Raw genomic sequence first — 26,844 nt, 5'->3', positions numbered from 1 at the left:
TATAGATCTAGATATATAGGCTAGGTAAGCCCCTGTGGTCCCTTCCAACTCTCAAATTAGGTGCTTCTGTGAAATGTGGGATTAAATCCAGGAATTTAAAGTTTTGACTACCATATGAAGAATGGCTTTTAATTTTACCCTATTTTCCTGTGCTATCAAGAGACTATGAGCATTCCTCTTGCAGCACTTCTTCAGGAAACGTTGGAATGAAAGGCCTTTGTCAGTCAATCAGTAATCATTTATTAAGCACCTACTATGTGCCAGATGCTGTGCTAGGGATGCAAATAAAGGCAAAACATAGTACCTGTCCTCAAGGAGCTCACAATCTAATGGGAGAAGACAACACATAAAAAGAAACTGAAGAGGGCGATGGGAAAGGAATGGTACCTGAAGACTTACAGCCAAGTGAAAGATGATGAGGGGGCTGCCTCGGACCCCCTCCTTAAATGGAGGATCTGGGAGGAGCTCTCCACTATCTACCCTCTCCAGTCAAGGGAGGGAGAGAGAGGTCTCAGGGCTACCACTGGTGTATGGAGGAGTGAGTTTCAGATTTGGTTGTCTTGCTAAAAAAAATTATTACTGGGCATGGTAGTTAAGACCAGGAGAATAAAGTTAGTCTATATCTTCTAAATATAGATGGTACCCAGTATAGAAATTTTATATTCTAATTGATTATAACTAAGGAATGTGAGTAGGCTCTTATAACCAATGCCATGCCAGAAGATAGGAGGTAGGAGATTCTGGCACACTTAGCAATCCACCTGGAAATGTGTTTTATGTCACTGATGCCTTGTTTTTCTAGGAGTTATCAATTCAGGTGTATTCTAGGTATGTTCTAGGTTGTATCTCACCTGTTCCTGTACCTGTGCCTTCCTCGAATGGTAATTCACCCTGTAGCATCGCCTCTTCCTTCTGAACCCCACCTTTCTCCCAGTTAAACTTTTGTTCATAACCACAAATGAAAATGTTTTTGCTTGGATGCCAAGTGTAGCAAAAAGCAAGGTTGTAGGGGTCATTAGTGTGCAATATTAGCTGCAGAAAGACTGAATTTCTTCAGCATTTTCTGGCAGGAGGTGCTTCTAACTTGGGTCTTCATTTTTAAAAATAAAAACAAAACAATACTGTCCAACCTAAAGGTAGCTAAAGCTTTCTCATGTTTCTTCATTTTGGTGTTTTGCCTTGTATGATGGACTTAAGGTCATTCCTTCTGGCATGAAATAGCTACAGAGGTGACATGAAAACATAACTGTCCACAACATCATTAAGGGCTTGCTTCTAGGGATAGATTAAAATAGATGACTTGTGGATCACCATTTGAACCCCTGGCTGCCTTTCAAACCACAAATTCCCAAAAGAAGAAATAAAAATTCAAATACCAGAAATGTTTTTATAACAATTTAATTTTTTTCCTATTTTTAAAAAATAGAAATATATAATTTATTCCCCCATTCAGTTTATACAGTGGTTGTGCATCATTGCTAGAGACCCTTCTGAACATATTCCGAATATGCCAGGTAGTCAACTCTTGGGACTAACTCTGATTTCAACCCAATTGCAGAAATGATCCTGAAAAAGTTTGTCATACAGTTCCCACTGGCATATCAAATTTGGCAAATTCATCACCCAAGATCAAAACAGTCTTAACTTGGAGGGAAAAAAAATGGGAGAATACCCTCATGTTCAAATAGGATCCTTTAAATAAGGGCCCCAAACATCTAGTTGCCAGTAAATTCTTTTTTTTTGGGTGGGGGGGGAGTTTTGCACAACCAACATATAAAGAGAATGTTCCAGCCAAAAGCTGGTTCCTGATGCTTTGGAGGAAGGCGAAAAACCTCCATCACACGTTAGGCCAATTTTGTGTGGATAGTGGGAAAAATTCCTTCCTGACCCCCGAAGGCAATCAGCTTTTGCCCCAAGCATGAGGTTTGCAATCCACCATATATAGGGGGGCCCCCCCCCTCCCCCCGCACCCACATTAGGATCAAGAATAGAAAAGGTAATTGGAATAGTTAGGGCAAGCAGGAAGGGAAAGGAAAAAATGAGAAAGTGGTAGTTAAAGCAGGGAAAGTATGCTTTGTGAACTTGGACCAGGGTCGAGGGAGGTGGTCTGCCTGGACTCTTAACATCAACTTATTGAGAATGGTGGATGTGTCTAGGTATGTTACCCACTGGGGACAATTAGCCTTTTGCTTAGCCTGCACAAACACTTGGTTCTGGGTGGTCTCCTGTAGCGTTTTCTTCCGTGGAAATCCATCTTCTGCAAATGAAAAGATTTAATGGAGAATAAGGAATCTCATTGACAGGGAGGTGAGTATCATCTTCATCTGTCAGTCTGCTTACACTGGTTTACTTGGGCATTTCAAAACAAAATCAAACACCCAAATAAACAGTATGAAACCCTTTGGCCCTTCCCCACAATCTAATACTATCAAGGAAAAATAGTAGGGGAAAAAAACTAATCAAAGCCTTGAATTCTGGCTAAATTCTCTTGCAGAAGATTAGCTGATACAGTTGGCATGTAGGAAAACATCTATTACAATCCCTGAAGATTAAGTTGAAAAAGAAGTTATCGGTCATCCCACTACCCTGTTTCTGAGCTGAAAAAACTGCTCACCTCAGCTCTTTCTGCCCTCACAGGTCTGGCCTCTAGGGTCATTCTGACGAGCAGGCCATAGCCTAGAGAGAAACAATCCATGAAATCAAGTCAAGAAATACATGTATCCCAGCACCTAGTATAGAGGGGTACTTAATTAGTTCTTGTTGATTGACTGATTAACCATCTTACTTTTGCAAAGGCATAAAAAGGCCCTTTAGGGAGCCTCAGGATTCTGGATTTAGTTGGACCACCCCATGTAACCTGTCAGTCTAACCATTTAATTTGTGTTAATTTGCCAATTCAATAAATCCTTGTCAAGCTCTTCCTGTGTTAGACCTGGGATGAAACACCCTAGGAAAAAAAATCCCTGTCCTTGGGGAGCTTAGCCAATTAAAGGTATGCAGCATACACAGGTAATACAAAATTTAAGACAGTGGCACATGAAAAGCAAAAGAAAGCATAAGGTAGACATAAGCCACAAACTAAAGGAATACTTTGAACCCCAGGCCTATTAGTTAATTTATCGACTGGAGATAGGCTGGCAAATATGGGTATATTAATACCAAATACTCTCATGGGTTGAATATCTACACCCATGCTTTATAGATTTCCCCTTTGAAAATTAAGTGAAGTAGTTCAATTGCCTAAGAACTCCCTTCCTTCCTTGATATGAAAATGGAAAGAAGCAGGATAATACTATAGTTGTCTCCTTTCTGGAAGTCACTGATTACCTCTATCAGAAAGTAAAAGTACTCACCTGAGGGGTAGGCCCCTTGACCCCCTGCCTAGAGCCAGTATGCGAGCTGTAACTAAGTGAGGATTGTGAAGACTGAAACAAATAGGGAAAGCATCCTGGTGTAAACCCTTCCAGCCTGCCTTTGTCACAATTAGTCTTCACAGTATATGTAACTACTGACTTCACAATGATGAAAGGGATGAGCTGGGATACAATGCTTGTTGAGGAGAAAACTTGCAAGTAGTTAATAACAAATAATTTCTATTACTAATGAATCAAGTTCATCTTGCTCATTCTGGAGAACATTCCTCAATAGAATTTTTTTTTGGCTGTAATATAATAGTTGGCAAATTGTTAAGACAAGTTAACAGGAATAAATATGATTTTGCCACCATTTTTCAGAAAACAAAATATGTACTTCTCTTTTTCCCCCTCTCAAAAAAATTCCACATATGAGTAGTAAACTGGACCAGCTCTGTACCTTGGCAGTGAAGCTGAATTATAGAGCAGTCCCTAGGAATGACCTGGACTTTAAGAGATCATCCAAAATTCTGACTCTGGGTTCCTTCAGCTTGAGTCAAGCAAACTTTGCCATAATTGGATCATACTTCCTTAGTAATAGAATTTATTAGAAAAGGTGGGAATGAAAGATCTGACTCTATAGCCTAAAAAAAAGTAAAATAAAAATTGCATGACCTACCCAAAGTAGGTCATTTATCCTTCTCCTAAATTTCTGGCTTTCGCTAACTAGGTAGGAATCCAGTAACTGATGACACAAAAGGTGACTCAAAAAGGGAGATAGTAGCTAACACAACAGTCTGCTGCTGGGTCAGAGGTTACTGATTTCTTAGAAAAGACTAAAGAACCTAGCCTTTCCTGGTTGAAACTGAAGGCAATATTTGAGGCCTATTGAGTGTCAGGGCCAGCAAATAAAGGACAATTTATAGAGGAATCTTTATTAAAGCTTTCCAGGATTGTTTCTGCCGAGCTCCTCTACTTGACCCTTGAAAACCACTGGGACCTTATATTCGAGTCTGTTGATCTTACAGTAGTATGAGAGGAAGGAAGAGTTCCATACAGTAAGGTAAAAAAATAAAAGCTTACCAGACGTTAAGCCTCAGACACTAGCTATGTGACCCTGGGCACACTTAAGCCTCAGTTTCCTTAATAGTGAAATGGAGATAATAGCATCCCTCACAAGATTGTTGTGAAGAGTAAATAAAATTGTTAAAGTGCTTAGCACAAGTGTCTGGCACATAGTAGGTGCTTAACAAGTGGTTCTTACCTTCCCCCTAAACCACATACCTGAAAACATAAAATATATTTTTCCCTTGGTTGCCACATAGTCTTGAAGATATGATCAGGTAGAAAGAAGGTCTCTCTAATTTGTACCTTTATGAGGACTCTCACCTTAAAGAGTTTAAATAGTTGGGGATACATAGAATCCTGTCCCATTCAATTTCCATTCAGAGATGAAATAGCTCGTGTTTGTATAACATTTTGGGCAGCTAGGTGGCACAGTGGACAGAGGAATGGGCTCAGTGTCAGGAAGACTCAGCTTCCTGAGTTCAAAATTGGTCTTAGACATTTACTAGCTGTGTGACCCTGGACAAGTCACTTAACCTTTTTTGCCTCATCTGTAAAATGACCTGGAGAAGCATTTTCTTCTGCCATTTCGCAAACCACTCCAGTATCTTTTCCAAGAAAACCCCAAATGGGGTCAGGGAGTGTCTAAAATGACTGAACGACCACATGTAATATTTTAAAGCTTACAAGACACTTCCCTCACAATAATCTTAGGAAGCAGGCAGTATTAGAATTATCTTTCCTATCTTATAGATGAGGAAAGTGAATGAGGTTCACTGAGGACTGACTAGCCAAAAGAGAAACAGTTGTCAGGAAAAAGAGGGGTGACTTGAACCCCACACTACCTCTATAAGTGATTTATCTAAAGTCTGACAACAGATCTCTAACACACCTAGAATTGGCAGCTCTGTTCCTGATGTATAGACCTAGGTACTGTTTACCAACACCAAATGACCTCATTTCAGTTCAAATGAAAATAATCCAATTAGTTCTCAAACCAAGGGGGTAAGTGCCTTTGCAACTGGTAATACCTACTTAAGATTCTAGGTAAAACATTTATAAAGTTATCTAGTGATCTTGAAACAAGCAAGATAGTTCCTGCCCCCAAAGAGCTTACTTTCTAATGAGAGAAAATAAAGGCGAACTAGAACGGTGCTAGTGGTATTTTTGTGGGAAGTGGAGTAGAGCCCTGGACTCCAGCCCTTAAGGCAAAAGCTGATCAAAGCCAAAGGACCTAGAAGTCTTGGCTGGGGTCCTGGTTGCTGGAGATGATGGTTTAAGTAAAGCTGTCATGGCATGGCTGGGACTGATCAGGAAGTGATAGTATCTTTTGTTGCTGGAAGGTGTTCTGGGAAACTACCCCAATTTTTAGGCCCAAATCAATATATAATGAAGTAAAATGTCTGAAAAGTTCTATTTCCTGTACCAGCAACTTGAAGAAAATTCCATGTCTTGAGGCTACATTCCAGCTCACTTCTCTGAGGGCTCCTAGCTAATGTGGAATGTGTTTATTATGTTAAAGTTCCCTTATCTCATCTCCAGATAAATAGTTTAGACTGAAGAATTACACTTCCAAATTATTAAGAGGGCTGTATTGCTCAAGATGTCCTAGATTTGGGCTCTCCTCAGCCCCACGCTTTATTTTCTTTATTAGCATTCAAAATTAATCTTCCAGAAGCCCTGGATCTGATTTATATGTTCAGCTTGAGCACCCAGATTACTGTGAAGAGAATGAAAGCTGTCTTTGAGACTTGGAAAACTTTTGCCCCATTAGGGAAAAATCTGGAAGCCCTACCAGTGGAAGCCCCAGGACCCATTCGCCTACAAGTTCTACGGAGATAAATCAAGAACAGCATTCTAGTATTCATTTCTGCCCCTTGTTGAGACAAGAATGTAAAGGAGAAGCCTAGCTCTTAATGTTTTGCTTGTAGATTTAATTACATACACTTCCCTTTGATTGTCTGAGACCACAAATGCCTAAGAAGTTGCCAGCAAAGTTCTCCAGAAAATAGGCATCTGTTCGGGTTGTCAGACGGGACTATTTACTCATCCTTGGAGAATTTGAATCAAGCATTGGGAAATAAAAGGCAGGTCAATTAACAAGCACTTATTAATTACTTTTTACATGCGAAGACAAAAAGAAAGGTAAGAACTGAACCTTGCCCTCAAGGAGCATACATTCTAATGGGGAAGGCAACATTTAAATAGCTTGGTACGTGTAAGATATATATGCAGTGGATGGAAGGTAATCTGAGAATAGAAGGGCCTCCAGCAGGAGGTGAGTCTGGTTCACCCAGACTGCCATCCTCTTTTTTCCCAAGGCACACACGGGACATTCTGCAAAAGCATCAAAGTAGATGATATGGAGGGTTTCCTCAGCCAACTAAGCTAGAACATGGAATAAATGAGGGGAATGAGGTGAAAAGTTTGAACAGGTTGGTTGGAAATTTATGGTAATGGCATTTAAATGTCAAGCTGAGAAGTTTTAATTCTGTCCTGGGGGCAATAGGGAGCTAATCAAAATGGCAGGACTCTAGAGATGTGTGAGGAAGAGCCAGGAGGCCAATGTCATAAACTTGAGGAGCTCAAGGGTGGGTGAAAGGTGGAGGGAAACTTATAAAGTCTAAGCTCTGTGGAAAATGAATTAGAGAAGGAGGATGGACCAGAAGAAAGGAAACCAATAAAAAGGCTATTGAAATAGTCCAGACAAGAGATAAGAGGGTCTCAACAAGGGTGGTGGCCATTCAAGTGAAGCTGGGGGAATGGATATCTGTCCTTTCCTTCTTGGAAACTAAAGACACAGAAAGGGGAGCAAAAGCTGAGTCTAGCCATCACCTCCTCTGTGTACACTTTTCTGATTTCCCCAGTTAAAGATTATCTTTCTTCTAAAACACTGTTGAGTACCTTGTCTAGGTCTCTCCTTTCCCCCATTATTCCACACACACTGTATTATACTTATTTGCATACATCATGTCCACTGTCCTCCATGTCCCCTTCCCAGTCTCCACCATGTAAGTTGCTTGAGGACAGAGTGTTGTTGTTTTTATCTTTGTATTCCCAACCCCTGGTAATAACAGTGTCTTGTGCATAATGAAAGTTCAATATATACTTGCTGAATTAAACTAAACAACATATCATAGGGGAAAGGATTTAATATAGTAAATAATTTATTATTTCTAGCATAGAGATAGCATTTGACCAAGATAGTTTATCTATCATGACCATGTGTCATGCTTCTGTATGGACAAATTGGGACCATGTATTTATGAATGAAGTTTTTAAACCAGTGAGCAAGATATATAAGGGTGGAACTGAGATTCTAAGTGGGACTGGAAGTGATGGGAAGGATGAGAGGGGTGATTTTATAAGAAGGCAAAGCCAGGAAGCAGGGCTGTTTGGGGGAAATAGAAACCTAGGGCAAAGCCAACTGTCCCTAGAATAAAGAGCTGTCTGCTCTCCTATGTGCCTTGGGAAAGATGAGAATTACAAAATATGAGTGAATTGTCCCCACCTTCTACAGGAGGCCCTTCCCCTCTCAGACTACCTTCCATTAGGAGGCAAGAATGCATTAGATGCAATGGAGAAAGGCAGAGTCGAGATTCTACAAGCAATCCTACAGAAAAGCTGCACCATTTCTAAGGGGAAGGGAATTTCATTAGTTCGTTACAAAGGATAGAACTTACTTCCAACAACTAGGAGCTGTAAGTTACCCATTATCACATATGTTGTCTAAGTCAGAACCCATATTCTGGGGAGAATTGTGGAACAGTCTCACAAACTTTGGGGGAGGGGAGTTGATTTATACCATCTTTACCACAGTAGTAAATATCTGTTTATAAAAGCCAACTAAGTCTGGCTGGCTAATTGATTATTAACAGATGATCAATGGGAGAAGCATACTAGTGAAGGGCTCATAAGCGATTGCATTAAAAAGATACCACCAGCCCCAACCCTTCCGGGTTAATCCCTGTAATTCTAAGGGGATGTAGAGTAGTTGTAGCTGCCCTTGGGGGACTTGACCCAGTAGGGTTGGGAGAGTAAGCCCCATTCCCATCCCCATCCCCAAGAATATGCTATACTTACATTGTTGTAGTCACTGTATATATTATTCTCTGGATTCAGTTTTCTTTGCCCCATATCCATTTGAGTAAATCTTTTTTATGTTTATTTGAATTCTTCAAATTTCATGACCACATATTATGCTTCTGTACCAGGCTTGTGTGTATGATCTTTTCCCCAAATTTTTCATCCAATGTGATTCCAGGTGGCTTGTGGTATACATCTACAATATTATTGCTTCTTGTTTGATTCTTTGTTAAGCTTCAGCCAAATGCTCTCCACCTCATTCCCCACCCCCATTTTAAAATTATCTCACATAAATGTATATTCTTAACATGCAATGCTATTCTATCCCTTTTTATCTATTCCATCACTTTTTAAAAATTAAATTATTTTCAATGAACAAAAATCAATTTTCTTTCCTTACTTCCAACCCCCATTGGAAAAAAGAAAAAACCAAAAACAAAGCCCTTGTAACAAATATGCATAGTCAAACTAAACAAATTCCTGCATTGGCTATGTAATATACTGTAAGAATAATGTGGCTAGCAGCTGCTGCTGAGGTGTAAGATCCAACAAGATCAGCAATAAGAGCTGCCAGCACAGGTTCTTTGATCTGCTTTTCTAAGGAAAGTAACCTTAAGGGGTTAACAATCTCACTTTAATCAAACATACAAACATACATTATATAAACATAGCAAATAACACAATTTAATCTATCTATAGCAATACATAGTTACCAGTAGGGAAGCATCAATATTTGAGTTTTTCCAAAGCCAGGGGGCTCTTAACAACAGCTGCCCAGAGTCTCCACATCAACACTCTTCCAGCCAGTGAGAGCCCCAAAGGCAAAACGCCAATCTCTGAGTTTGTATACCCTATTCAGGGTCAAAGTGTGTCACAAGATGTGACTCAAACCCACGTGACCTAAAAACTTCTGGCATCACAAACATGTGACTCAAACCCATGTAAACTAGGCTCTCCCTTGACATAAGCAGGTCGTCAAGGGAAGGAAAAAGAAAATGGCAAACCACTCCAGTATCTGTGCTAAGAAAACCTCATGAGCAGTATTGGCCTGCTGTGGCCCATGGAGTCACAAAGAGTTGAAAAAGACTGAATGATTAAACAACTGTAGCAAACTGCCTTTTTATGGGATATGATATAAATATAACTATGTAATACAAATTTAAATATAAAAATTCAAACTGATCATTCTTAAAATCCCAAATGTAATCATACAATTAGAACATAAATCAGTGTTTTATTTGGTAAACCATATCCCACTGAGAAGTGCCATCCAAGCTTTGTGTGGCTTTCTGACCATCCTTCCTAAGGTGACTAGGGGTGATCATATCCATAGAGTATTAGTTGCCATGGAACATGGACACCATCTAGTTCCCTGTCATTTTACAGAGTAGAAACTGGGCTCCATGGAAGTCAAATGACCTGCCCAAGGTCACTGGGCCCTTCTTCTACCTACACCAGTTTCTGATGCCAATTAAAACTTTATTTTCCTACTTAAAAAAAAAAAGAAATCATGACACAGAGATCCATGCAAGAAGGAACAAATTTATTAAAGCTCTTATCTCCTTCACCTTGATTAATCTGAAAGAGATTACTTGTATTTAGGCTAAAATTAAAAGAGAAACACTCTTGGTCCAAAAATCTTTGTCCAAAAACAGTTTCTAATTTAGCAAATCTAGGAAATTAATACATTTCCAGTGAAAATTCTTTTTAATGATTTTTAGACACAACTGAGCTCATAATTTCCTAGCTTTATGTTAAAGAAATAGTTATTTTCAAAACCAAATTAATCCTCATAGATCTATGTGTACCTAAGGAAAAACATCTATTCTTTTTTTTTTCTAGTTACTTGCAGCACTTTTATTTTTCCTTACACAATAATGTGATGGGCATTACAATTCTCAACTCTTAGAATGACTTACAAATTTTGGTATTCTGCTGTCATGTGAGAACATTAAGGCAATGTACAAAAATCTTACATAAATTAACTAGATGTACAAATTTACAGGTTGTAAATGCAAACTCTTTTGCAGCTCAAGGTTGAGTGACTTAGTCACATGAATTGGGGGAAAACAGTGGGTTAAGGAAAAAAAAAAACCTGGTTCGACGGCTTGTATTCAATATGTATTCCTGCTAGGATGGTGACAAGATACAACACATACTTAATAAACTCTTGCCAGCCTTAGGAGAGAAATTCTGCAAGTCAGCTCTTTTAGATGCTGGAAATTTGACCTTTAGATACCTTGTACAGATCTGATGCTTTATAGAACTAAACCATACAGCTGTTGAGTGTTAACCAGCCAGACACTATATTGCCATACTCTCAGGTCAATTCTTTCTAGAAGTTAACTCTTAACCTTACTTGTCAAAATGAAGTGACCTGTATAGGAGTTTAGATCAAAGATATGTACAGGGTATGCTAAAATGTTCAACACCGAGGGAACAACTGTTAACTTGAATATGAGGTCAAATCAGTAATGGTTCAACAATCTACAAAGTGCTGATATTTGTCTCATAGCAGACACAAACTTCCCCAAGGACAAGTTTTTTTTTTTCAAAGAAGGCTTATTCCAGTTTCATGAGGCTAACATGAGGTGTATATTTGCCAAGGCAAATTTTTACTTTGTGAATACTCATGCAGCAAATGCTATGCATCTGCTAGCAGTCCGTTTAGAAACATTTGCGATGGACAGTATGGGCTAGATTCATCATATTCCTGCTTGCTGATCCACATCTGCTGGGAGGTAGAGAGAGAAGCCAGAATAGAACCACCAATCTAGATGGAATACTTACGGGGAGCAATGATTTTAATTTTCATTGTGCTAGGTGCCAGGGCTGATTTCTTTCTATATTCTGTCAGCAATACCAGGGTACATGGTAGTACCATCAGACAATATCTGTTGGCATACAGATCCTTTCTGATATCAACATCATACTTCATGATAGAATTGAAAGTGGTCTCATGAATGCCACAGGATTCCGTACCCAGGAAGGATGTCTGGAAGAGGGCCTCTGGACACCTGAACCTCTCATTGCCAATAGTGATCACTTGGCTCTTGGGAAGCTCATAGCTCTTCTCCAGGGAGGGGGATAAAGCAGCAGTGGCAATTTTCTGCTCAGAGTCCATGGCGATGTAGCACAGCTTCTCCTTGATGTCATGAACAATTTCCCTTTCAGCTGTGGTAATGAAGCTGAACCCCTTTTCTGTCTGTGTCTTCATGAAGTAGTTTGTCAGGTCACAGCCAACCAAATCTAGATGAAGGATGGTACCAGGAAGGGCATAACACTTGTAGACAGACACAGTGTGGGTGACACCATCACCAGAGTCCATAACAATGCCAATGGTACAACCAGAGGTATACAAAGACAATATAGCCTGAACAGCAACATACATGCCTGGGGTGTTGAAGGTCTCAAACATTATCTGTGTCATCTTCTCTCTCTATTGGCCTTAGGATTTAAGAGAGCTTCTGTTAGGAGAACAGGGTGTTCTTCAGGGTCTACACGAAGCTCGTTGCAGAAGGTATGATGCCAGATTTTCTCCATGTCATCCTAGTTGGTAATGATGCCATGTTCAATGGGATATTTCAGAGTCAGGATATCTCTCTTGCTCTGGGCCTCATCACCAACATAACTGTCCTTCTACCTCATTCCCACCATGATACCCTGGTGACTTTAGTATCCAACAATGAAGGGGAACACAACTCGAGGACATCATCCCCAGCAAAGCCAGCTTTGCACATGCCAGAGCCATTGTCAATGACAAAAGCAGCATTTTTTCTTCCATTTTTGTTTAATCTGAGGATGTACACTGTTGTAACCTTAGAATTTAGAGCCGGGGGTGAGGGGTGGGAGGGAGGAAGACAAATAAAAGTGGTACGTTGAAAGCAGTCAATTAGTGTTACCAGCTATCAATGAGGGAGCAGCATCTATTCTTTATGCCTATAAAGCTAAATTTCCACTGGGAGAAAAATCTGTTCTACAAGGCTAGGTTTCTTGTTGGAACACATCCCAATTCCAGAGGAAACGTCCACAGTTCTGAACACCCAAAGTGCCTTTACCTGCTAGCAAAAACTTGAATTTTACAGCTCAAAGATATCCAGACCTCCAAATTATCTGAATGATGACTGCATGTCTGACATAAGTTTATGGCCTCCAGGGGTGACTCCACTAAGGGGGATAACTTTTAGTTGCATGTACAAATTATGTTCTGCTTTTTAAAAAATCGCATTACTTTATACTTTTGTTTTTAGTCATTTTTCACATGTTTAGTTATGTCCAACTCTTCATGACCCCTTTTGGGGTTTTCTTGTTAAAGGTGGTTTGCCATTTCCTTCTCCAGCTCATTTTACAGGAAGAAACTGATACCTCAGGGTTAAGTGACTCGCCCAGGGTCACACAGCTAATAGGTGTCTGAGGCCAAATTTGAATTCAGGAAGATGAGTCTTCACGACTACAGGCTTACCACTGTACCACCTAGCTGATCCATTGCTCTATAGCAATACTTCATATTTCCCCAACCATAATCATCCAGCCATGTTAAGGCTCTGTAATTTGGCCTGCTCCCTGTGGTTATGTCTGCCAGCATGTAGTTTTTCGGTTCTATCAATCTACTTAGTGGCTAGAATCTCAGGTGTGCTACTAAATTCAGGCAGGACTCCAAGCCTAGGCACGCTGCCAATCCTAGGATGCTACTGGCTTTACCCTGTTTATTTGTATGGGCTCATTTATTCACTGTCAGGACATATTTCAAATTGCCCAGAAAAGATATAAGGAATAAAGCAATTGAGTCTAGAGTTTGACCTTCCCAACCAGATTGATTTCATTTTAGAGGTATTTTTTACAGATTAGTTATGTACCTTATACCTGTATTGGGGATGGTAAAATCATATCTCTTTTCTGTTAAAGAAACAGCCATTTTCAAAACCAAATTAATCAGCTAGGTGGCAGAGTGGATAGAGTGCCAGACCTGGAGTCAGGAGGACTTGAGTTCAAATGTGACCTCAGACACAAGCAAGTCGCTTAACCCTGTTTGCCTCATTTTCTTCATCAGTAAAATGAGCTGGAGAAGGAAATGGCAAACCACTCCAATATCTATGCCAAGAAAACCCCAAATGGGGTCACAAAGAGTCAGACACAACTGAACAACAACAACAAACACAAACACAGACTTCTCTTTAATGTTTCGGTTTCCCCATTACATCTCTGCAAATTCTTGGTTCATAGATTTCTGAGGTCTGCCTGGGAAAGGTTTGTGCCAACTTAGCATCCTCGTGATCAATCACTGGATCCCTGAGCAGTTGCCCCATCAGCATTTGGAATACCAAGTGCTGAGCCTCATGGTCTTGTCTTAATTTTGCTTATATCCTGTTCACTGGCGCATTCTATATGTCAGTCCAATTGCTCAGGGCTCTAAGTGGAGGGTTTCCAAGTTGCTTAAAAAGTGCCTTCTTGTGGATGACTATCAGAGGATACTGTTCAAAAGTTCCCCCTTTTCTGAGTCCTCTAGAACGTCCTTGGATCTCCTTACTTCTCTTTTCTCACATCCCTTGGGACCTATTTGTAAACTGTCTCTTCCTCCTTCTGTGTTTCCTTCTCTCCTGGGCTTCTCCTCTCACTGTCATGTTCATTTGACTTCAGCAAAGCTCCTAATGCTTCCATTTATTTATCAAATTTTCCTGACTAATATTCTCTTCTTGTTCCCCTTTTATCTATCAATTTAGATGTCCCTATATTTGACGCGATATTCTCTTTGCTCTCTTTTTCTATTAACTGGCATTGTGAAGTCATGAACAGAGGGCTGGACTGCAAAGTCAGGAAGACTTGAGTTTGAATTCTACCTCAGACACATTAGCATTGTGACTTTGGGGAAATCATTTAACCTTTTGATTCTCAGTTTCCTCATTTGTAAGATGGGTACAATAATAACACCTACCTCCCAGGATTGTGGTGAGGAGGATCCAATAATGTGTAATGCTCTTTTCAGGCTTTAAAGCACTATATGAAATGTGAGCTGCTATTATCATTTCTTAGGGGGCAGGACAGGACAAACACCTTCAAGTATTTTGAGGTGAAAGAGTGGATAGAATTGTTCTACTTGGTCCCAGAAGGCAGAACCATGTGGAAGCTGAAGTAAAATAAGGCTGGGTATGGAACTTCTTAACAATTAGAACTCTTCAAAAATGGATCCAACTGCCACATAAGGTACTGAGTTCCCCAGAACAAGAGGACTTCTAGCAAAGACTAGATCTGTTTCTCAGGAATATAGAGATACCAGAAAGAAGGCTTTACTTGGAATGCTGAATTTTATCACAGAACCCAACTTCAAATCCCAACTCTACTACTTACTGTGTGACCTTGGACAAGGCACTTGGCTTTTCTGTGCCTCAGTTTCTTCATCTGTAAAATGAGGTGGTTGCACTAGATGGCTTTATAAGGTCCCTTGCAACTCTAGATTAATCACTTTGAGTCTATGAATATCGTGGTGGTGGGAATTCCGGTTCTGCTACAAGGGATCTGAGGTCCCTTCTAACTCAGAAATTCTGTGATTCATCCACTATAACTTCGATATAAAAGAAATTCTTTTTTTTCTTGGACCCTTTGTGTCTCTTCCTCTAAGAGTTTAAGGGTTTTAGTCTTATCTTAATTTGCTAATTTCTTCCATATGAAGAATTTCTTTTAACATTCCTTTTCCTACTGAACATCTTCCAACATGCTTTGTCTTGTTTCTATTGCTGCTTTCCATACTCAGTTTCCAGAATTAAAGCCCTCCAGGGCCCAAATCTTTTTAGCTTTTAGCATTGTTTCAGGATTAGCAGTGATTCATTAGATTTATATTAGCCCAGATGGTCTCTTCACTTAAGTTTCCATCTTAAAATTGTGTGTTGATCAAATCTCCCTTCTCCTTTACCGAGATCTATAACTGTGTCTGAGAAGTTAATCATGCTCAGGGCTTATTAAAGATCATGGGGAGAGTCTATAGTTAAACCAGATGGCTCTCTAATTCTAGTCATTGCATATTTATCCCAAAGCCAATTAAAAAGAAAGGTAAGATAGAGGAAGACTAGAGCCCATTTAGACCAAAGTCAGTACCCATCAGAAGTTCTGCAGACAAATAATTACACAAAACTCTCCAGGTCAGGCACCAGTAGATGGTGCAGTAAAAATTTACCTATTTGACAGACAAGTGTTTTAGTTCCAGCTCTTCCATTATCTAGTTAAGTGATCTTGAACACTTAATCTCTCTGGATCCTTATTTCTTTGTAAAACAACAGGGCTGTATTGGATCATCTCTAAGGGCCCGTCCAGTCTATAAATTCTAGTATTCTGTGAAATATGCACCTATGTCACATTGACTCCATTATCGGTCAGCTTTTTAAAAAAATTACCATAGATTTATGATCATTTATCATTCATCAATAAATATTTATTAAGCATCTGTGTTCCAGGCAGGGGCTGCTAGGTGGCGCAGTGGATAGAGTGCTATGCCTAGAGTCAGGAAGGACTTATCGTCCTGAGTTCAAATTTGGCATCAGACACTTTCTGTGTGACCCTGGGTAAGTTGCTTGACCATGTTTTCCTCAGTTTCCTCATCTGTAAAATGAGCTGGAGAAGGAAATGGCAAAGCACTCCAGTATCTTTGCCAAGAAAATCCCAAGTGGGGGTCATGGAGAGTTGAACATGATTGAAATGACTGAACAACAAATGTTCCAGGCACTGTGCTGAGGACCAGGGATACTAAGAAAGGTAAAAGACAGTCCCTGTTCTCAAGGAGAGCCATGTGCAAGTAACTCTGTACAAACAATCTATATATAGGGGCAGAGGGTGTGTGGTGTGTGTATGTGTGTGTGGTATGTGTATGTATGTGTGCGTGTGGTGTGTGTGTGTATGTGTGTGTACCTATTTCAACATGCAAATAATTAGATACAAGAAGCTACATGGGTGTGTGCAGATATTTGCATAGAGATATGTACAAACAAGCTATATATGATATATACTATGTTATATATTTTATGTAGATATATACTCTATTATCTGTGTCAAATATGTACCTATATCAACATGCAGATAACAGTACACAAGCAAGCTATATATATATATATATGAGCTATATGTGTGCATACATATAGCTTATTTGCACATAGATATTTGCATGTTGTCTGTGTATTCACATGTGTGTATACACACATATGTATGTATATACATATAAAGCACAGGAAATAATCAATAGAGAAAAGGCACTAGAATTAAAATAGTTTGGAAAAGGCTTCCTGGGACCTGAAGGAAGCCAGAAGGCAGAGATGTCAAAGGAAACCATTCCTGCATGGGGGACAGTCAGTGAAAATGATTAGAGTTGGGAGATGTAGTTTCTTCTTCAAGAAACAGCAAGGAAGCCAGTGTTCTTGGATCAAAGAGTACTTCTGGGGGTGTATGGTATATGAAGACTGGAAAAGCAGAGGGGCAGATTATGAAGGGCTTTGAACGTCTGACAGAGAATGTTATATCGGATCCTGGAGGTGACAAGAGTCACTAGCGTTTATTGAGCAGGGGAGGTAACATGGTCAGACAGAACTTGAGGAAGATCATTTTGACTGGTAAAGAGACACTTTATGGAGGGAAAATCAGAACCATTCTAACGGAACTCCTTTTTAAAGACATTGACATACTAGTTACTGCCAACCACACAGCTGAAAGCTGTATCCATAAAGACATTCCTCCCTCGGCCCTTGCTCTTTTTAAGCCAGACATGCCAGGCTTAGGTGATAATGAGAACAGCACTAATTTATAAAGACTGACATATATCCAATTCCCAGGCCTCGTTCTGTGCAAACTATACTCTGGTGAGGAAGAGTCTTGCCAGAGTGAAAAACGACACCTTAGAGGTATCGTAAACAGAGCTTGCACTGAGTCTCCTCCTCCCCTCTACTGGCCTTTAAATTCATCTCTTCAGTCCTAGCTCTTTGCTTGGCTCCTAGCACGCATATGGACTCTGGCCTTGTGGCTGATCATGCCACCTCCTAGAGATGAGGGATAGTTCTGAATCAGTTCATGACATTGCCCTGTCATCCTCCCTTCCCCAACAAATTACACACGAGAATAACTCATTTATATCATGATTTAAGGCTTACAAAGTGTTTTCTGAGAACTTGCCCTTTTTGTTGGTTCTGAGACTGCTCTGCCCCAACTTTTCCTCTATAGCAAATAGCTCCACTGCCAGAACACTTTAAAACCATGCTTAGGAGAGGGAGGAGAACATGAACTTTATATATCTCACTCCCAGGCTTAACCCTGTTAGATATAAATATATGAGGCTACAATTGCCCAGAGAAAAGCACAATGTATACCCATTATAGATACCACACTTCTAAAAGACCACATGACAAAGAAGGGGTATGATGTCCACATACCAGAGATAAAGAAATGGTTTATGGTGTGAGAGCCTCGTTATCTGCTCTCCTTTGTTCCATGTTGCAAATGTATCTCTAGTTCTCTGGAGACCAGGGACAAAGGCAGAGAGGTTAGATCCTATGCACATCCTGTTCTTGCTTAGGCCACTTTGTCTCTAGATTCCTACTATGGGAGATACATATTTCTCTAATGGTAAAAGGCCCACGAAAGGAAACCACAAGCTAAAAGTTTCCTACCCAGCTCCTCTTCGTACTGATTGTGTGGTCTTAAGAGCAAATGCTCCAACTGGTTTCTGGGTACTGGACAACAGTTCTCCTGGTGAAAGAGCCATCTACCAGAATGTCCCCAGGAAATACAGAAATTTATAATGCCTGCTAATTTACATAAATTCTAATATGAGAAAATAAATCAACACATCCTACTTCATTTATATTCAAGCCTAACATTTAGGAAAGAAATGTTCTATATATACCAGTCAATCTGGACTTGTTTGAAAATATCCAGGTCCCTATTTTTGCCACCAGTTTACTACTATCTGTGGGCAAGCCATATAAACCCAACAGATGTTTATTAAGAATTTAATGTATGTATGGTACTGTATCCCTTCTCTTTGCTTGATCCTCTTTGTAAAATAGGGGTGGAAGATTGGAATGAGGAATATTTTTCTGTGGCAATAGAGCTCTATATGAAATTCTAATTTTGCAAGGTTTATATAAGAAGAAAAACAAACTGATACAAAGTGAAGTAAACAGAGACAGGAAAACGATATACACAATTATAGAAATGTAAATTTAAATATAATCAAAAAACAAATGTTGCAATGAAAATAACCCAGTATTCGATAAACTTGGAAATATAAATTATTTAGGAAAGAGCTCCCTTTTTGACAAGAACTGCTGGGAAAACTGGAAAGCAGTATGGCAGAAAAGCAAGGCAATGCATATTTATAAAGTACTTCCTATGTGCCAGGCATTGTGTTAAATGCTGAGATACAAATACAGGCAAAAAGAAAGATAATCCCTGCCCTCAAGAAGCTTACATTCTAATGGGAGAAGACAATGCACAAAAGAGAAATGAAACATGGGGGAAGGAGAATAGATGGGTCTGAGAGGGAAGAGGAAGAATCCTCATGCATCAGCATGGTGTTAAAGTCTGGAAAGTCAGAAGCACAACAGGGAAGGGAATTAGGCTTAGACCAACATCTTACCCCATATTCCATGCTAAATTGAAAATAAAGACACAACCTGACTAGTAAAGTTCATACCATAAAAAATGTGAAGAAAAACAAATCCTATACCTTTCACAGCTATGGCTGAGATGTCTTCCTAACTAAACGTGAGAGTGACAATTGCAAAAGATAAGTAGATAATTTTGATTACATGAGGTTGAACAGTTTTCAGCACAAGCAAAATGAGTGCATAAACAAAGTGAAGTGAATAGAACCAGGAGCAACAATACACAGTAGCAACAATATTGAATAATCATCAAATGTGGAAGACACTGATCAAAATAATGATCCAAGACAGTTCCAAAGAACCCATCATGAAAAATGCTATCCACCTCCAGAGAGAGACCTGAAGAACTCTTGAGTGCAGACTGAAGCATACTTTTCACTTCTTCATGCTTCTTGCTTTTCAAATTTTTTTTTTGCAACATGGCTAATAAGGAAATACGTTTTGCATGATCTTACATGTATAATTGATATATTGTTTACCTTCTTAATGGGTGGGGGAGGGAAGGAGAGGAGGAAGAGATTTGGATTTAAAAAATGTTTAAAAATGTTAAAAACATATACATTTTAAAAATTGAATGCATTTAGGATAAGAAGGCAAGCAGTCAAGTGGGGGTGGGCAGAAATCTTTATATCAAATTTCTAGGATGAGCATTTGGTATCCAAAATATAAAGTACTTGACAATCATCAGAAATTCTTAAGAGCAAAAGCAATTCCACAGTAGTGAAGTGGTCAAACTTTATGAACAGAGAGTTCTCAAAAAAAAAAGAATTAAAAACTTTGGACAACTTCAGAGAGCTCTTGTTGTTCTGCAGACTTCTATGTATAGTGATTTTTATGTAAAACAAATTTTCTGGCTGACGTGAGAAAGGAGGGAGGCAAACAGGCAAGAAGGGGGCTGCTACCGTTAAGGCGGACCAGGGATAGAGAAGTGAGAGAAAGAGGAGGAACACTCAGGGCTGGGGCCAGCAATGTTGGGGCCTACCGTCAACCCCCAGGAAGAATACACTGGGAGGCAGGCACATGGGGGCCAGATACAGACACAGAAAGGAGAGAATCAGGGCCGGTGCAGACACATGGTACTCAAGCTCTGAATGATGAAAGACAGATAAGCCAAACACATAAGTCAGTGGGTGGTGTAGGAGCAAAAGTCTCCTGTCTTGGTACTGGAGGTCCCAAACCAAGCCCCCATTCCATGGAAGCAGTGGTGGTGGTGGTGGTGGTGGTAGTGGTGGGTTCTTTTGCTTTCACTTGGAGGGTTTTTTGTGGGGTGGGGCAAGGAGGCCAAGGAGTACACAGCTGAGGGGCAAGAGACAGAACACGATATTGTACAGTAAAGTTAACATAGGTTGTTTTTTCATCTGGATTTCTTTCAGAATTCTTTATATAAATGAAAGTCTAATCTGCATATTGTATAAATTCATAAAGCAAGAATGGTCTGTATGTGGAAGAATGGTCCAAAGCACTAATAAGCAAAATTCAATATAACATCCTTGAGGTTTCAACTCCTACCCAGCCAATTAGTAGAACACAAAAGATGAGAATAGTCAGTGTTGGGGGGATTGTGATAAAATAGGCATACTAGTACATTGTTGATAGATCTGTGAATTAGTTTTTTTTTTTTAAATTTTGGAACACAATTTGGATTAGTGCAAATAAAGTGACTTAAATGACCATGTCCTTTGACTCAGAGATTCCACTATATATATATACCTCAAAGAGGTCACCGATAAAAAGAAAGCCCTTGCACCAAAATATTTAAAGCAGTAGTAAAGTACTGGAAACAAAATAAATGCTTATTGATTAGGGATGGCTAAACAAATTGTGGTATCTGAATATAATGGACTATTTCTGTGCTGTAAGAAACAATGAATATGGTGGATATAGAGAAGCACAGAATGATGTACATGTTTACAGGAATTGATTCAGAATGAAGTAAGCATAGATAAGAAAACAACACACACAATAACTACAAGGTAAGCAGAAAGAACAACCACGAAACAATCAAAAGGGAATGTTGCAAAATTACAAAGGAAAATCATAGTTCTAAAGAAGAGATATAAGAAAACATTCCTACTGCATCCTTTTGCAGAGGTGGGATGTCTGTGATTGTGGTACATTGTATGTATTTCAGAATTTTTTTAATGTATTGGTTTTGCTGATTTTTTTTCTTTCATAATATTATTTGTTACATAGGATCAATCTCCAAGAGGGGGTGGGGAGAGGGATGATACTGGGGGGAAACATAACCATGTAAAAAAATACATCACTAAAATCTATTTTAAAAACAACAACCAGTGGATAGAGTACCAGCCCTGGAGTTTGGGGGACCTGAGTTCAAATTCAGCCTCAGACACTTGACACTAGCTGTCTGACTCTGGGCAAATCACTTAAACACAATTGCCTTGAAACAACAACAACAAAAAGAAAAATGAATGTTGCACAATTACAAAGTACAAGAATCGTCCTGAAGAAGAATATGAAAAGATACCACCCTCCCACTCCTTTGCAGAGGTTGTTGGAGGGGAGGCAGTCCATAGATGTGGAACACTACATAAAATGTCAGATTTTGTTGTCATTTTGATTAGTTTTGCTGAATTTTTTCCTCTCTCTTTAAAAATATTTCTTATAAGGGATGGGTCTAGGGGAAATCTAGGTGATATTAAAAAAGATATCAATAAATATCTTTTAAAATTTGTGAAGAAAAACAAAACAGCCTTATTTTTTTAACTCAATCTCTAATCAAATAATTAAGTTTTTCTTTGTAGATATGTTTACTTTTATCTTTGGTTGGAGAACCTACACAGGAGCAGTTACAAACAAATAATTATTTAGAAATGTAAAAGTGACAAATGAACAAAAAGAATGGATTTTGAATGTATTGAGTGTGACTCTAGTATGCAAGACAGAGGCAGTTGTGGTTGGAGGGGTCAGCCTCCAATTCACTGTCACTTTTCTTTATTTTTAAATTTTACATTTTTTACTGATACCTTTTGCTTTTATATTGCTATCATTTCCAAGTATATCCCTCTCTCCTTTTAAATCAGCAAAAGTAACCGTTGCATCGCCTGAGTCTGATTCACTAACATTTTTGAATGCTTCTCTGCAGAGTAAATGTCTGCTCTCTTAATTGGAAAGTGCACTGAACTCCTTCAAAGGCCCGAGTAAGCCTCATGGTTTATATTTTAACACCTTTCCAGATGGACCACATATTGGGAGATAAAGACTTAAATGCAATGATTTAGATTTATCATGATGACAGGTCCATAACATCCCTGAGACCACCACCTTTAGTAGCTAATGGTCTTGGATTATTACAACTCAATGATTTTCCGTTTCAAATTAGCCAGGAAAATTACCACAGCATCAGTCCCTCTGTAGGAAAATTCCACCTCTCCTCACCATCTCCGGTGTCTATGCCTGTCAGCTCTGATTACAGCATATATTGCTGTAAATACAAGTTGAGATTTTCTTGATTTTTATGAATATATGTGAGGGTTTTTCTTTTTCGCTTTGGCAGCACTTCCCCACTGTGAACAATGGAATAGGTCTCTACTGGAAGGAGCTATTATCACCCTCCCCACGCCCCCTCCCTCCACCCCACAACTGCTTTGAACAATAATTCAAGAAGTTGGAATATAGATATCCTGAAATAGCCATACTCAGTGTTACCAAAATTTTAAAAGTAAATCAACCTGAAACATCATGCAATCTTGTATGATTAAAGTGTAAGTAGCTATTCTGGGGAACCCAAGGAAGGAAAATATCATGAAATCACTACATCTGTAAGAAGAAAAGTTTTGCTATGTTTTGTTTAAATGTATTTTTTAAGCTAACAGTCCAGGAAAATGTCACCTTTAAAAACCTGTGGCAGAAGTAACTTTGTAAATAAAAACTATGTGGGGAGCTCTATCTTATTTAGGTCTAATTGCTAAATAAGTTTTAATCCTGCCACTGAAGTGAACTAGTTATGTGACAATTGGCAAGTTACTTAACCTCTGTGAATCTCTTTCCTCATCTATAAAATGGGAATAATACCTGTAGTAGTGAGCTCACAGAGTTGTTTTGATGATCAAATTGGATAATATGTGCAAAACATTTTGTAAACTTTAAAGTACTATGTCAGCTATTACTGACTTCATCATTAATCAAAAAAAAACTTGTATATTACATGAAAATTAGGAATAACCAAGTATTCCAGATAAAGTGGAAAACTAGTGTGGGTATCTCAACAAGATAGGTTATTTGGGGTTGCGGTGCCCCTTAAATCCAGTGTGCAACTGGCTGACCTCCCAACTTAGTTTAAATGGCTGACTGCCCCTCATTTCAATCATTCCCAGAATGGTCTTGTGCTGGTGGTAGAAGGATGAATGTGTCCTGTAGCTTCCTGCCAGTCTGCAATACTCTAAAGTTAGACATTTTACATATATACTGGGCATTTCTAAACAAGAACTTCATCCTGGTGCTGCCACACCTGCTATTCTGTCCTCAGGGCACAGGAAACAGACTAAAGTGGCAACCAACATAATACTTTCAAAAAGAAAAAGCAATTTAGACCATACAACTTTAGCACTGGAAGGAACTTTAGGGATCATTTAGTCCAATTCCCTCTTTTAAATAAATGTTTTTATTATAGACTTTTTTTTTTAGCACTCTAAACAAATACAAATAAAATAAGGACTGAAACTATACAATCTGAACTATGTACTTTAAAGAAGAAACAATATAAACTTCAACAAATTTATTCATTCTATGTCTTTTCTTCTGTGTAAACTGAGTTATTTTTATATAGTGATAGTCATTATTATATTGTTCTTGTGTTTTCTTCACCTTATAATAGTTTGTATATCTTTCCACACTTACTTAAATTGCCTATCATTTTGAAAAATATAGTGATCTAGCACAATGTCATATCATTTGTGAAGGCACTTCTCTAATTGTTAGACATCTACGTTATTTCCAGTTTTATGCTGTTGTAAATAACACATCTACGAATATTTATGTACTGATAGGCCATTTACCCTGATAACATTCTTAGCCAATATAGCCTTATTATACCGAGGTCAAAAGGTATGATCAGTTTCATAACTCTAATTTTGTAATTACAGATTTTTTTTCCAAAAAGATTGTACCTACTTACAATTCCAGCAGTAAAAAAAATTTAAAAATTCGCATTTATGTAGTACTTTAAAGTTTACAAAGCACTTTCTTCACTACTCCCTAAAGTAGCAACTATAAGTATTTTTATTCATAAATGAGGAATATACCCTTATTTTGTAATTGGGGAAACTGAGACTCAGAAAAGTTAAGTGGTTTACCCAAGATCACACAACTAATTAGTGTCATAGATGAGATTCAAATGCAAATTTCTCCCTATACCAATGGCAGATGTCTTCCCATTAGACCACACTGCTACCAACAATATATTAGAATACCTTGTTTCCCCAGCAGCCAACATTTAATTTTAAAATTTTATTTACATTTTTTAAATTTAATTTTGAAATGTTAACCATTTTTGCCAATTTAATGGGTATAAGGTAATGCCCCATACATTTTAATTCACATTGTTCTGATTAATAGTTTTAAATGATTATTTATGAGTTCTGCTTCCTCTTTCAAGAATTGCCTTTTCATCTTCTTTTACCATTTATGCCAAGATAAGCAAAAGCACAAGGACTGTGGTATTAGTGATTAAATATCTTCTCTCCGCCCCCTCCCCAATTAATCCCATTAATAGGTCTCAGGTAGAGCTAGTTAAGGGAAGCTTGATTAGGAGAGGCTTGTTTGTAGGAAGGCCTACACCCTTTTGCTAATTAGGTCACTAGGGTTGTGAAGCCCTTGGGCTCTAAAAAGGGTGTGTATATACATACACATATACTCTGAGGGTAGCCGTTTAAGCTCTCTCTCAGAACTGCTGAAGGAGAGGATGATGGCAAGCAGACAGCTAGGATTTGTGAATGAGTATTTATGGGAAGGCCCCAGCAAAAGGGAAGGTTATCAGATGGTGTGACTCCCTGCTGTGATATTGTGTTTTAAGTTCTTTGCTGTTATGATAAAGTGGGCTTACTGGTTTTGGGATATAATTGCTGCTATGTTGAATTTGAGCTATTGGTTTGGGGATTTGATCCTCTGGTGTCTGAATAAATGTTTTACTTCTTCTGCCTTCTATATGAAGAGTCTCTTGTATTCTGCGATACAGAACTATACAGGCATATTCTTGGTCACCATTGATATTATGACATTTGCCTTACTGATACAGGGATATAGTATGCTTTCAGGACAGTGAGGAATACAATCTCTTTATTTTATAGGAATGCAATCTTTTTATTTATGAGGAAAGCTACTTGTGCAAGATCACACAGCTTATTCATAGCAAAGTTGGAACTAAACCCAGGTTTCCTAATTCCCACTTCCATGTACTTTTACTATACCATTGTTTTTCTGTCCTCCTAAGAGCAATGTGCTTCAGGTAGAAAATCCAGTGGCTGTTTGTCCTTTGTAATGGAGTTAATATAATTGGCCAAGTAAATCTGGACACAGGTCAGGATATGAGTGGTCCATTTTCTGGTTCTGAATAAAAGCTAGGCTTGGAGTCTTTGTTGGCAAAAGACTTGATTCAAAGCAGGGAAAGTAGAAGCATACTCTTCTAATTAAGCCTGCAGACTGCATTTAATTTGTTGTTTTCTTTTTCTCTACAGATGTTTCATATGAAGAAGTTTCACACTAGTTAAAACATTTTCCCTATTTCCTTCTTGGCTACACCATCCAATTATATCATCTATTTTAGCACATCTTACAGCTGTGGATCAGGATTGAATTATAGAATGACTGGTACATTTAAAGGTTAATTAATTTAAAAAAAAGCAATGTAAAATAGTGAGTATATTAGTTTGGGACCAAAAGACCCTGAGATGGCTTACCAGTTCTGCCACTGATTCACTATGTGACCTTGGGAAAATCACTTACCTCTTCCCTGCTTCAGTTCTGTCCTGAGCCCTCTTGTCTTTTCCCTCTATGCTATTCACTTGGTCATCTCATCAGCTCCTATTGATTTAATTATCATCTCTATACTGATTATTTTCTTTCTTTTTGGTGGGGGGAGGCAAGGCAATTGGGGGTTAAGTGGTCATACAGCTAGTAAGTGTCAACTATTTGAGGCCATATTTGAACTCAGGTCCTCCTGACTCCAGGGCCAGCGCTCTATTCACTGTGCCACCTAGCTGCCTCTATTGAGAATTTTCAAATCGAGCTATCCTACCCCAAACTCTCTGCTCACTTGCAGTCTCACATCTCAAACTGAATATCCATTATGCATCTTAAACCCAATATATCCAAAATGAACCTCATTAACTTTCCCCCAAACCTTCCCTTCTTTCTACTTACACTCTTAACTGCAGAATACAACACAGAATACAACACCATCCTCCTAGTCCCTCAGGCTCACAACCTAGGAGTCATCCTAGATTCCTCACTATCTTGTACTTCCCATATCAAGCTATTGCCAACACCTGCCAATTTTATTTTTGCAACATCTCCTGAATATGCCTCCTTCTCTCCTCTGACACTGCCACCACTCTAATGCATACCTTCACCTCATGTCTCAATTATTGCAATAGCCTGATGACAGATCTGTGTGCCTCAAATCTCTCTCTTATCTGAATGAAGATGCAGCCACTAAAATGATTTTCCTAAAGCACAGGCCC

General features: G+C 38.8%; 1 pseudogene; it reads right to left on the bottom strand.

Moving 5' to 3' along the window:
• Nucleotides 1-11,171: 11,171 nt before the first annotated feature.
• LOC118846655 lies at nt 11,172-12,274 on the bottom strand (annotated as a pseudogene).
• Nucleotides 12,275-26,844: the final 14,570 nt, after the last annotated feature.

This window comes from Trichosurus vulpecula, chromosome 4 (genome assembly GCF_011100635.1).
Source record: "Trichosurus vulpecula isolate mTriVul1 chromosome 4, mTriVul1.pri, whole genome shotgun sequence".
Lineage (NCBI taxonomy): Eukaryota > Metazoa > Chordata > Mammalia > Diprotodontia > Phalangeridae > Trichosurus > Trichosurus vulpecula.
Note: the sequence above shows the minus strand (reverse complement) of the source record. Positions and strands in the feature narration are given on the sequence as shown.